At 36.6% G+C, this 13,057-nt stretch overlaps 1 protein-coding gene across 1 annotated transcript in view; it reads right to left on the minus strand.

Annotated features, from left to right (window-relative positions):
• Nucleotides 1-215, minus strand: part of PSMD14 (proteasome 26S subunit, non-ATPase 14) — a 94,638-nt gene extending 94,423 nt beyond the window's left edge. The window contains exon 1 of the mRNA XM_029934492.1: nucleotides 132-215. The gene's annotated coding sequence lies outside the window, so the exon portion shown is untranslated. The remainder of the gene's footprint in view (nucleotides 1-131) is intronic.
• Between the last annotated feature and the right edge of the window lie 12,842 nt (nucleotides 216-13,057).

The following is a 13,057-nucleotide window of genomic DNA, read 5'->3' on the forward strand; positions in this document are numbered from 1 at the left end:
GCTCCTCCCTCAGGGCCCAGGCCTCCAGCGGCAACCCGGCTGGGCAACGTGACTCAGGAAAGCACGGGGCTGGCGGCGGCCTAGGTCGGCTGCCTCCGCGAACCTCCGGGGCCCTGCTTTCCCCGTCTTACCTGAAAGCTGGCGGGGACGGGAAGCCACGGTCTGGATTCTCGTCTCCCACCTGCGGTGTCGCGGAGACGGTGGAGACCGTGGCAGCGGCACCGGCGACTCGGACTCCGCCGTGGTCTGGATCCGCGAACCGGCGATGAATCAGCCCGATTCCATTCAAAAGAGTCGCCCGGACCTCCGCGGCGAAGCACTTCCGGGTTCACTGCTTTGCTTCGGCTTCCGTTCCCCCGACGGCCAATTGGAGACGGCTCGGGAGTTCGGCGGGCGTCCCGGGATGACTGCGCCACCCGGACGGCGCGGGCAGCGCCGCTTCTCCGGGCTAGGCTGGGAGGGCGGGACGGAAGTTAGCGCCGGCGCCGCTCCCGCCGCTCCGACATTCACCCTTTTCTCCCCCCCTTTCCGCCCCTCCGCTGCGCGTCCAGGCCACGGTCGAGGTCTGGGACGCCGGCCTACCAGGCCCAGGAGGTGACGGGCTAGGAAACGTACCTACAGGGTTGCAGAAACCAGAACCCCTTTCGTTTGGGTGTTTACCACGGTCCTACTCTAAAACTGTAAGATTCGTTTGAACTCGGTCATCTGAGAAGCAGAAAAGGAAGATGGTGTTAAAAGAGGGGAAATCGGTCAGAGGTTCTTTTCCACAGAGCAGTCTGCCCGCCTCCTTGTTTTCGCGCTTTCCAGGGATTGGATTTCAAGGAAAACCAACGTTTCCCAAATGTTAAAGCCACCTATTTTAAGCCCGATTTACAGAACTTTAAAAAAATCATTTACTGACGTTTCTCCATAGAATTAGCATCAACAGCGTTTCACCCATCATCTGCCCTGTGCTAGGTTTTCAGATAGCAAAACGACCCAAGAAATGACGGATTATTGACAAATTTATATCATACTTTGGCACCGGCTCTGTTTAGGGCAACATGTTCACCAAGTTCCTCTCACCTTATCAAATATATTCCAAATAACAAGCATTTTTAAAGCATTCCTAAATCAAAAATGATGATGAATCCTCTGGATAGAGGGAAAGGAGGGATTACAGCATCTGAATCCAAAGCTACTTGAGTGGGCATAATTATACTGAATTTCCCTCTTAAAGATACTCCATTTCTATCTTTAAAAAAAATACATGTGTTATTTTAACCCTATGTAATTTTATTTCTGGACCAACATCCTTATGTTTCCCCCCAAACCTGTGCCTCTTCTATTTGCTTTTTCCGAGAAAGAGCCCATCCTTCACCTGATTAGGTTCCCTAATCAGACGCATGAGTTGACACTTCCCTCCTATTCACCTATTCCCTCTGGCCTCCCAACTAATGATCCTGGAAATCATGAAGGATTTAATTTATAAAAGACCTTTTCCAATCCACCACTCACCTTTTCCATTCCCTCTGCTTCAACCTCTACGCAAGCCTTCATCACTTTTTTCCTAGAATGCCACAATAATCTTAATATCCCTGCCTTCAGTTTGCCCCCCTTCAATGCATTCTTCACTTTATTAACAAAGATTTTTTTTCAGCTACATAAATACAAGCATGCCCTTTCCTTGCTTAAAATTTCACCAGTGACTCCCCAAACAATCAATACAAAGGTCAAAAATCTCTCAACTTTGTTTCGAACACTCTTGCTTCCAGCCATACTAAAGTATTTAGCTAATGAATGAGATGTCCATAGGGACTATGAAAAACTCTTGAGACGTTTCTGAGAATCTAGAAAGTAATATGCATGTTTAGGGGCATGTGCATACCTAGGACCCTGTTAATGCTCTGGAAAGAGAAGGCCCCAAACTTTCACCTCTGTCTGACCTTGAGTCTCTACACAAGCAAGAAGTGAAAACTAAAACAAAGGTGTAAACTCACTGGCTCAGTGTTGAAGGCATGCCCCAAATACACATACTAAGCCCCTCAGGAAAGACTAGGAGACTTATTGGTTGAAGACATTTAAGGAAATCTCTGTCCAGTCATCAGATGATTACTAAGCTAAATGAGCAAAGACTTCACTGGTTACACACAACAAACAATATAGACTTTAAGGAATGCATTCAAAAAAGTCCCTAAACCAACAGCTACTCTAACAAACAAAAGCCCTGGGGGGAGAGTAGAGTCTGATTTCCAAAGTTGCCACATTCTATTATTTGAAATGTCCAGTTTTCAAAAAAAAAAAAAAAATTCAATACATGCAAAGAAATAATAATGTATGGCCCACATACAGAGAAAAAAGCAATTAATAGAAACTATCCCTGAGGAAGCACCTATGTTGAACTTACTACATAAAGACTTTGTATAAGATATTTTAGGGGCTCCAGGGTGACTCAGTCGGTTGAGTGTCTGACTCTTGATTTCAGCTCAGGTCATGATCCCAGGGTCATGGTATCAAGCCCTGTGTCATGCTTCATGTTGAATGTCTCTCCCTTGCATGGCCTCTCTCTCTCAAAAAAAAAATAATTAAATACATTCACAAAGCTAAAAGAAACCATGTCTAAAGAACTAGAGGAAAGTAGGAGGAGAATGTTTCACCAAATAGATAAAATCAATAAACAGGAAATATTTTTTAAAAAATTGTCAAGTAGAAAAGGATAATAACTGAAGTAAAATTTTTATTATAGGAGCTCAATGACAAATTTGAGCAAATGGAAAAAAGAATCATCAAATTTGAATATACATTAGTTAAGATAATCAAGTTTGGGAACAAATAGAAAAGAAAATGAAGAAACATGAATAGAGTCATAGAATTCGATAGAACATAATCAGGCAGGCCAACATATGTATAATGGGAGTTTTAGAGGAAAGAGAAAGAAGGCAGAAATATTTGAAGAAATAATGGTCAAAAACTTCCCAAATTTGATGAAAAACACTAAACTATAAATCTAAGAAGATTAATAAATTCCAAATGAGATAAACTCAAAGAAATCAACACCTGGACACATTATAATCAACCTACAGAGAGCTAAAGCCAAGGAGAGAATCTTGAGAGTGCCAAGAGAAAAGCCACTCATCACATAATCCTCAGTAAATTTCACAACCAAGGCTGTGGAAACAGAAAGCAGTAGGACGGTATATTCAAAATGCTGAAAGAAAAAAAAAATCAACCAAGAGTTCTCTATCCAGGAAAACTATTCCTTAAAAATGAAGGAGAAATTTATATAGTTCCAAATATATGTATAAACAAAAATAGAATTAATCATTAGGAAATTTGCCCTTTAAGAAATACTAAAGGGAATCCTTCGGGTTGAAATGAAAGGACACTAGACAATAATGCAAATCCACATGAAGAAACAGAGGACCCTTGTAAAGACAGCTACATAAGTAAATATGAAAGACAGTTTAAATACATTCTTTGTTGTGATTCAGTTTTTAATATTTGAGTTAAAAGATAACTGCATAAAGCAATAATAATATTCTGTGTTGGCATACTATGTATAAAGATGTAATTAGTATCACAATAACAGCACAAAGGAGGTGGGGAGAGAATGAAGCTGTATAGTAGTAAAGGTTTTGTATACTATTAAAAGTAAGTTGGGGGCACCTGGGTGGCTCAGTCAGTTGAGTGTCCAACTTCAGCTCAGGTTATGATCTCATGGTTTGTGGGTTCGAGCCCTATGTCAGGCTCTGTGCTGACAGCCCAGAGCCTGGAGCCTGGAGTCTCTCTCTCTCTTTCTCTGTCCCTCCTCTGCTCATGCCCTGTCTCTGTCTCTCAAAAATAAATGAACGTTTAAAAAAAAAGTAAGTTGGTATTGGAGCATCTACATGGCTCAGTTGATTAAGCATCCTACTCTGGGTTTTGGTCAGGTAATAATCTCAAGATTTCCTGAGTTCGAGCCCTGAGTTAGGTTCTGCACTGACAACACAGAGCCTGCTTTGGATCCTCATTCTCCCTTACTCTGCCCCACCCCTGCACCGTGTCTGTCTCTCTCAAAAATAAATAAGCTTTAAAAAAAATAAAATTAAGTTGGTATTAATATGAACTATATGGTTATAATTTTGTAGGTATACTCTCTGGAGCAACTGACAAGGGAATTAAAATGGTACACTAGTAAATATGTACTTAACAGAAAAGGCAGAATTAATGAAGGAATAGAACAACAGCAAAAAAAACAATATATACCAAACATAAAGCAAAATGTCAGATGTAAATACTACGTTATCAGTATTTACATTAAATATAAATGGATTAAACATTCCGATTAAAAGGCAGAAATCTGCAGAATTATTTTTATTATTTTTTACTTTTTAAAATGTTTATCTTTGAGAAAGACAGAGCATGAGCGGAAAAGGGGCAGAGAGAGAGAGGGAGACAAAGAATCCGAAGCAGGCTCCAGGCTCTGGGCTATTAGCACAGAGCCTGATATGGGGCTTGAGCCCACAAACCATGAGATTATGACCCGAGCCAAAGTCAGATGCTCAACTGACTGAGCTACTCAGGTGCCCATGCAGAATGTATTTCTAAAAAGAAACAACTATCTGCAGCACAAGAGACACAGTTTATATTCAAATACACAAAAAATATTGAAACAAAAAAATTGAAAAACATATATACTCTGCAAACAGAAACTAAAATGGTACAACCACTTTGGACTTGTCCTGCTATTTTTTTAATATAAAGTTAAAAATACAACTACCATCTGACCTAGCAACTCCATTGTATGTATTTATCAAAAACAAATAAAAACATATGTCCACACCAAGACTTGAATGTGATAGTTTTTAGCAGTTTTATTAATAATAGCCCTAAACCAGAAATAATCCAAATGTTTCCCAACTGGTAAATGGATAAAGTGTAATATGTCCTTATAATGCAATAATACTCAGCGAAAAAAGAAAACTAATGATAGGTGCAACAACAAAGATGATTTTCAAAAACATCATGCTGGAGAAAAGAAGTGAGACCAAAAGAGTACATACTGTATAACATAATTTTAATGAAACTCTAAACAAATGAAATCAAATATACAGTAACAGAAGGCAGATCAGTGGTTATCTTGGGGCTTTAAAGTGGAGTTAGGTGGAAGATTGATTGCAAGGAGTGTAAAGAACTTTTGAGGTTCTCTCTATATGTATATCTTTTTTGTGGTGTTGGTTTTTCAAAACTCGTCAAATGGTACACTTAAAATGGGTACATTTTATTGTATATTATTTATACTACCAAAAGTTGATTTAAAAGAAGAAAATATCCTCGGAGGACCTGGGTGGCTCAGTCGGTTAAGCATCGAACTCTTGATTTTGGTTTAAATCATGATTTCACAATTTGTGAGATGGAACCCCATGTCAGGGATTCTCTCTCTCCCTCTCTCTCTCTGCACCTCCTCTACCTCTCAAGATAGATAAACATTAAAAAATAAATAAAAGAAGAAAAAATCCTCAAATTTGATATTTTATCCCTTTCCTTGGTTATACTGAAGTATCTGTAGTTAAATCATGTTGTTTTATGCCTCAAGAATATTCAAATCTATTGTTTCTCCTATCTGAAATGTTTTTCTCCCATCTGCTATCAGCACACTCCACCCTATTGTTTTAGAGAGTGGCTAGTTAATACTACTCATGTATCTTACCCTATAATCCTACTCTATAATCTCCTTTTGTACTTGTCTGCCTTCTCATATAAACTTTAAACTTCTTCAGAGTAGAGAACATGGCCTGGTCAAAAATGGGTACTAAACATTGTTATTGAATATTGAAGTATTACTTGTCCAAGTACTTTGCTTCCTAACTATACTCAAAAGGATTGGAAACATTTTACATCCAGATACAGTTCCTCTTGAAATAATCAACTCTTGAAAAATAAACAATTAGGGTGCCTGGGTGGCTCAGTTGGTTGAGTGTCCAACTTCAGCTCAGATCATGATCTCACAGTCTATGGGTTCAAACCCTGTGTCCAACTCTGGTCTGATAGCTCAGAGCCTGGAGCTTGCTTCAGATTCTGTGTCTCCTTCTCTCTCTGCCTGTTCCCCGCTCATGCTCTGCCTCTCAAAAATAAATAAATGTTAAAATTTTAAATTAATGGAATTTAAATGGCCACATATCTGATATAAATATTATAGGCTAATGTTTAAAGCATTTATTGTTTAGATTAGTCCCAGTGTGGCTTTGGAGAACACTACAGTGAAAAGAATTGTGAAATGTTTGATATGTTTCCTAAAATGGTAAATAGCCAAAGTTCACATTATTAAATTTGTAATGTACATTGTGTCAGAGAGAAACTTCCCTGCTCATTTGGTATCTTCTGAACCTGAGAGGTTTGTTAAATGAATGGATAACTCTGGCTTGGAGCTTTACTACATAGCTCTTCAAAATGCCTCATCCTTATTATAAAAATGTCTTCCTATTTGTAAAGGGCACTGTGTACATATACATATAACTCCTTTCATATACAAAGTCTGACCATGTGTCTAAGAAGAATTTGTAACAGTAAATTTTCTGATAATAGCCAACCTTTACAATTATGAATATCAGAAAAGAGCTGTTGCCATTTGAATTTTAAAGAAATGTTTGGGAAGAATTTAAGAAACACATTGTTTTCTGTTCAAAATTTAAAATAAATTTTAATTGTTATACCTAATTATAGTTTTTCAGTTATGCAGCTTTTGAGTATTATAAATAAATATAGATCTAGCACAAGAAAAAGGAAAAATAGGAAAATATTTACTCTTTAAAGTATAGTGAATTAATTTAATGTATAAGGCCAATAAAATAATTGTTACTTCTGCCAGATGGTATTTTACATTTTGATAAAAAGATATATTCTTAATCATATATGTCAAGGAAAAGCGACCATATGTTGTTAAACACTTCCAATTTGTCATTTAATTTAAAAGGCACTACTGATGTTGCCATAATTTTTTTTTGGTGATGTGGTCTAAGTATCCTTGGTGTCAATAAAATGTAATCTTCTCAAGTAATTTCCATATTTCTCTTTGACTGAGGGAATAATTCAACAAAGAATTTTATTAACATCTACAAAGAAAGGACATCATAAAGGGGATAACTCAGAATCCAGAGTCTATATTTAAGTTACTACTGGGTAAAAAGCATAACCTGTCTCTTCAAGAAACCTCTAAAATTTAATTTACTATATTCTAGCAAAATAAATAAAATAAAAAGAATGAAGCAATTCCAAACTGATGTGCCTTAAGTTTAGAAACCCAAAATATTCATTTTTTAAAGTTTATTTATTTATTTTGAGATAGAGAAGGCACAGCAGATAAGGGGCAGAGAGGAGAGACAGAATCTCAAGCAGGCTCCCCACCATCAGTGCAGAGCCAGATGCAGGGATCAAACCCAGGAACTGAGAGATCATGACCTGAGCCAAGATCAAGAGTCGGACATCTAACTGAGCCACCCAGGGGCCCTAAACGCAATATGTTCTGAAAGAAAAAAAAGAAGGTGATTATTTATATTACAATATAATTCTGCACATTACAAAAGGACTTCTGATGAAAGACACCTTACAAAAGACATAGAAAATACCATTCAATTTATAATGGAAAAATGAAATTGATATTAGATGATTATTAAAACAAAGGTTTATGTCTTTTTTATCTCTGCCTTTTTCAAAGGGAATTTGTTGGTCCCTCTTCCTTGCCATTTCCCACCCATTTTTCTTTTCACTGCACAGGGCTTTATGTATGGTTTTATTCAGGCTTAAAGTTTGAATTACTATGTACATTCTGAAGATTTGCAAATTTCTAATAACTGTGCCTATCTCTTCTCCAGGTTTTTCATTGTTGTCTGGCTATATTACTCTTCATTAGTTCTCTAGTTGATGGACATTTGGGTTGTTTCCAGTTTTTTGTTATCACAAACAATGCTACTATAAATATTCTATGTTTTTCTTCTCTCTTTGACTGAGAGATTCTCAACAATATATACCTAGAAGTAAAGTGGCTGGGTTGTAAGGTAGGCATGTTGTCAGTTTCAATAAATAATACTAAACTTTATTCCATTATAATTTCAAATTTTCTCATTGCTTTAATTGCCACCAACATATAATTTTGTTAGACTTCTAATTTTTGCCAATCTAATAGGAAAAAATGATATATTATTTTGCTTTAATTTGCATGTTCTGGATTGCTAGTAAGTTGAACATATCTATCGTATGTTTGTTGGCCATTTATATTTTCTCTTTTCTGAAATGCCAATTCATGACTTTGGCACATTCTTTACTATCGAGTTATATGTCCTTTTCTGCATACTTTCAAACTCTTCATTTTGCAATTCAGTAAAATGAAACCCAAAGAGGATGCATCACATGGGAAAGGTCATGTTGTTAGTAGCAGAGTCAAAATTCACAGTAACCAGTGACATATATATGGAAAAAATATATATGGAAAAGCAACTTGTGTGCAATTACTGTCATTTCCTTCTGTGTTATAATTTTATTTTTCTAAAGTGGAAAGAAATACAATATTAAGTTTCCATGACACTTTAGATTGCATTTGGTCACTTCCTTTCTGAGCTAGGCAGATATATATGGGCTTAGCAGTCCACTCAGATTGCAATGCTGTTTCAGGGAGGCTATACCCAATAGTGAACAGTCATAGGTTTGTCCATTACATATGCAAATGACAGAAGAAATTTATTAACAACTATTCTGGAAACGCAAATTTTGAGGACAGAGTGAGGGAAGTATATAATGTAATAAAGACCCACGGATGAGTCTGACCTTTCTATTCATTCTATCTACTCATTACCTAAAGTGATTGAGAGGCAAAATCAAAATGCGGTGTATTTCTTTTTGTTTATTATGAGTTCCAGAGGTAGTACACAAAATAGTTTTAAAGTTTTAAAAATTTTTTTTATTATTTTCTCATAAACTAATGTTTTATCTTTTCAGAAAGAGAGTGGGGATGGGGCAGAGAGCGAGAGGGAGAGAGAAAGAATCCCAAGCAGGCTCCACATGGTCAGAGTCCAATGTGGGGCTCAAACTCACAAAATGAGATCATGACTGGAGCTGAAACCAAAAGTTGAGTCATACACTTAACCAACTGAGCCACCCAGGCGCCCCTCCCATTATTTTTTTTACTTCAAAATATGCATGTCCTGTTTCATGTTATTAATTTTGCATAAATATTCCCAAATTCTGACTTTTTTCCAATGACTTTGAAACTAGTGTGTAATATCATTCTCCTGGTATACTCAGGAGTAAAATGACTGTGGTGATCCAGAGTTACAGCTGACTTGTAATGTCATGGTTGATGTAAATACAATGTAAATAATGGTTGATAAACAATACATTTAATCTTTAAAGAAAGTCTAATTTCCATTTTTGTGGATCAATCATCCATTAGATTTTCTCTGCTGATTCCAAAGAGCTGCCCTTTTCCATACAATGTTCTACTTCTGGCCATTTTTCTCGTTAGATTTGGTGGTTAGGATGTATTTTCCTTCATTTACACCTACCTAGGGTTGTGAAGCTCACCAAAATCTCCATCTTTTTTATTTGTATACTTCCATTCTCATTTTAATAAGCACATGCAAGAAAGTAATCTCTTCCTATTTTTGGTATTGACAAGGCCTTTTTTGGAATCCTACATCTAACTTTTATCAACACAATTTGAGAAAAAGAAAAAGTAACAGTAATAATTGTTTTAATAATAGAAAACATGAATAAAGATGAGAATAATTTGAGTTTTTAACCTAGAAAAAAAATTAAGGGATGAATTCAAATGAAGGCTATTTGAAGAAAAATGCTGAATGTCGTCTATTCCATATAAGACATAGAATGACAATTTTGAAGAGCAATATAACAACAAATAAAGATGACTTTATCAACTGTAAGGACAGTATAAAACATTTCCATTCATAATAGCTTTTACATAAGATGTACAAGGAGATATTCAAAGTTTTGAGTGATAATGTCCTATCTTCCATTTACTACTTGAGGGGTTTGTAGATGAATGAAGCTACAGTACCTCCCTAAAATTGTTAGGGGGGAGAGTAGCCCAAAATATAGAGGAGTGAAGACCCAGTGGCTCAGTATTTCTACACTATAATGTTTTTCCTTTTTTTAAACCTTTAATTCCAGTATAGTTAACATACAGTGTTATATTAGTTTCAGGTATACAATATAGTGATTCTACACTATGATTTTTTTCAAGTTTATTTACTTATTTATTTTGAGAGAGACAGAGAAAGTGTGAGCGGGGTAGGGGCAGAGAGGGAGAGGGAGAGATGGAGAATCTCAAGTGGGCTCAGTGCCCGATGCAGGACTCAAACTCATGAAACTGTGAGATTATCACCTGAGCCAAAGAGTCAGATACTTAACCAACTGAGCCACCCAGGCGCCCCACCATGATTTTTTTGAACCAGCTTACATGATCATTTGGAGACACAATGTTTATTCTTGCTTAAGGAAATTGCCTATATCAGATCACTGTTGAAGATTCTTAATTAACTGAGTTTCAAAAGAGTATAAGGCTGTCATTTATTATTTGTTTCAATATGCAGAATACTGTTTGCTAAAATTTTACTGTTTCCATTAGGATAAGGTAAAATATTTTTCTTAATTTCATAAAAACCTCAAACTGACACTTAGCTTCTATTTTAAAAGTAAAAATATTAGTGACTCATTGGTTAGGACTTAGATAAAGCTCTGAACCTAATATAAAATGAACCTGATCCTCTTACAAATATGAAAATTAAATCGAAACATGTGAAGAGTCAGAAAATGTTGATCTAGGTAAACTTCAAAAGCTTTCTTAGCCTCTAATGAAGTAGCTTAAACAAGATCATCTTTGTTGTGTGTTTTTAACTGGGTCTAAAAAGAGTCCTATTATTAGAGCATAACTATTTTTGTAATAAACTTATTTGATTTGTAGATTAGTTCACTATAAATGCCTTTAATCTTTGTATTATTTTTCCTGGCATTTCATTATTTCTTTCTATAATTATTATGTTTAATAAATTAAGCAATAACCTTAAAGCTGTAAGATGTTAGTGTTATAGATAAATTTTGTAACAATTTGGGTGAAAATGAACTCATTCACGAAGAGAGTTTAATATTTATTCACAAAATGACTAGAGTTATTTACAGAAAGATGGTAACATTTTAAGGGGCGCCTGGGTGGCTCAGTCAGTTAAGCGTCCGGCTTTGGCTCAGGTCATGATCTCACGATTCATGGGTTCGAACCACAATTCATGGGTTCAAGCCCTGTGGCGGGCTCTGTGCTGACAGCTAGCTCAGAGCCTGGAGCCTGCTTCAGATTTTGTGTCTCCCTCCTCTCTGACCCTCCCCTGTTTGCACTGTCTCTCTCTGTCTCTCAAAAATAAATAAAAAACATAGAAAAAATATTAAATAAATCTCAGCCATTAAGTGCAAAGTTTGGAAGTGGTAACTCTGAGACTACAAATAATTTGATTAAAGATTAAATAAAGGGCAGATTATTTTTCCTTACTGTGAGGTAAATTTTTGTTTTATTTTTCAATACATAATTGGGCTATTAATGCTTAACAAGAGCAACTGAACAATCAATCATTCTGACCAAAAATATTGAAAAACAATATTCACATACAAAACAAATCGTAATCATATGTATGAATACATAGATAAGGATACATATTTTTTTCATGAAGTAACTTTATGAGCCTAGTATGCAAAAAGGCTTTCTGGAATTATAATAATAACCATGGTAGCTGCGCTACAGAATTGCCTCAAAGGTGACATATCCTTATAATAAGACCTTTATGTTTTGGTCATAAAATGTTTCTACCAAATTTTTAACTGTTTGGAGTAATTTTATTTATTTTTGATACAGAGAGAGACAGAGCATGGGAGGGGGAGGGGCAGAGAGAGACGGAGACACAGAACCAGAAGCAGGCTCCAGGCTCTGAGCTAGCTGTCAGCACAGAGCCCGACGCGGGGCTCGAACCCACGAACGTGAGATCTGACCTGAGCTGAAGCCAGAGGCTTAACCGATTGAGCCACCCAGGCGCCCCTGGAGTAATTTTAAAACAACCTAAATGCAGGGGCACTGGGTAGCTCAGTCGGTAAAGCATCCAACTTCTGCTCAGGTCATAATCCCTCAGATCATAAGTCTGAGCCCCGCATCGGGCTCTGTGCAGACAGCTCAGAGCCTAGAGCCTGAGAAGCCCTCCCCCACTCACACTCTGTCTCTGTCTCTCTCTAAAATAAATAAACATTAAAAAAATTTAAATAACCGAAACACACACACACAAACACACACATTATCAGTATGTTTCTTTGAAAAGTCTATTACATTTTTCCTAACCTGCACTCTGTAGTGCTATAATTAATTAAATAATCAATAATGGTCACATGAAAAAGGTTTCAAACCATCAAAACTACTGAAAACTAGAGACAGAAAAGGTCAATAGGCTATCTGTTCAATTACTGCAAAGGAGGATTTATTTTAAGGGCCTTGTAGTGTCTCATTTAATCTTAGCAAAGGAACAGTGAAAACAAAACCAAAACCAAAAACAGAATAGCATAGGTTTGGTCCAGGTTATGCTGCTAACTTTGTGACCGGATCGATTAACCGCCCTGTGCTTCAGCGTACATGAGGAGAGAGTGCTTTTCAACTTCCTCCTCTTTCTCTTCTTCTTCTTCTAGCAATAGAACATTTTGTTAAATGGAATCTTACACTGAGCACCAATATATAAAACAGATACATGTAGAAGTGCTTGTTGAGGTGCTGGGTGGGAAAACTGGAGCCCTCTGCAGATTTGTTTATGCTATTTTTCACTGTATGAACGTTTCAGAAAAAAAGTTTGATGACTTTGCTTTTGCTTCTGGGTTGTACACAATCAGAAGATTTCACAGCATAAAAATATGTAAACAATCCTATCTTCCTTCTTCAAAGACTTTACATTCACATCTGTGACCTATCTGCATTTTATTTTTCTGTAAGGAATAAGGTAGGCCTCCAAAATCTTATTTCTCAAGGTTAATGTCAAATTGTTCCTCCATTTATTAAGAAATTTGT

Source organism: Suricata suricatta, chromosome 3 (assembly GCF_006229205.1).
Source record: "Suricata suricatta isolate VVHF042 chromosome 3, meerkat_22Aug2017_6uvM2_HiC, whole genome shotgun sequence".
Classification (NCBI taxonomy): domain Eukaryota; kingdom Metazoa; phylum Chordata; class Mammalia; order Carnivora; family Herpestidae; genus Suricata; species Suricata suricatta.